Source organism: Penaeus monodon, chromosome 24, assembly GCF_015228065.2.
Source record: "Penaeus monodon isolate SGIC_2016 chromosome 24, NSTDA_Pmon_1, whole genome shotgun sequence".
In the NCBI taxonomy this organism is placed as follows: Eukaryota; Metazoa; Arthropoda; class Malacostraca; order Decapoda; family Penaeidae; genus Penaeus; species Penaeus monodon.
In genome coordinates, this window is record NC_051409.1 from 13,260,067 (window position 1) to 13,261,150 (window position 1,084).

General features: G+C 33.9%; 1 non-coding gene across 1 annotated transcript; it reads right to left on the reverse strand.

Moving 5' to 3' along the window:
* Positions 1-253: 253 nt before the first annotated feature.
* Trnal-uag lies at positions 254-335 on the reverse strand. The gene has a single exon. It is a non-coding gene; the product is annotated as a tRNA-Leu (tRNA).
* Between the last annotated feature and the right edge of the window lie 749 nt (positions 336-1,084).

The window sequence follows — 1,084 nt, forward strand, 5'->3', positions numbered from 1 at the left end:
ATCAACAGCTTTCTGAAAGGAAATTATTCCTCTGCTTACTCTGATTCAAAAGAATCACATAAAGTAGGTAGATTCATAATGGAAGTATAAAGACAAGAGAATCGTATTACATAAAATGTGAAATCATAAATTAATAGAAGTTTTGATCTACAAGCATCTTAGTACATTATAGTCTCTCATGCCATTTACAGAATTCTTACATATCATTTTGCTTAAACAACCCTGATCTAAACTTTCGCAGCATTTAATATTTTGGCAGCGGTGGGATTCGAACCCACGCCTCCTGAGAGACTGGAGCCTAAATCCAGCGCCTTAGACCACTCGGCCACGCTACCTGCCTTCTTCAAAGTAAAGTTATTGTTTAAAGTCCTCATCTGTGAAAGAAAATTTACATTTACATTTAGAAAGATGTGAATTTCGATATTAAAACTACCTTCACTCTATTCTCTGTGGTACTACGGTATCAGATTTTCTATATCCAGAGTATTAGAAAAAATAATTTGCCATATATATGGTAAAAGTTATTACTATACAATAAAAATCTAAACTTTTAAAATGCGCACAAAATATTACCCGTAGTCTTCCAATAACTCTCTGTAGAGCCCTAGAGCTCGACACGGAAAACAGGGAAAGAAAAAAATGTAAAGGAAAAAAGGATGGGTGAGACGTGGGGAGACAGGCAGAAATCCTTAAAGGGGAGGACCAGGAAGGGACCTAAAACCTGTTATGCTCTTTTTTTTACCTGTTAGAGAATATGATGTGACGTATTGATTGTATGATGTATGCTTAAATCGTCATGAAACTTTAACAGTATCTAGAGAACATTCTGTATTTATGCTCGAATGCTGGTACTTATAACTAAGTACTTTTTTGTGGGTTGTAACACATGTAAGTGTTATACATAAAACTTATACCGGATAATTTTAGAGAGCTTTATTATTATTTTAGTGTAGGGGCAATATATTTTGTGAGTCTATGTAAATATTCTATACATCATTCTAGAACCAATATCAATATTTAGCCCCGTGTATTACAAACAGCAAGTATAAGACTAGAAAATACTATCTCGAAATAGTCCATTTTG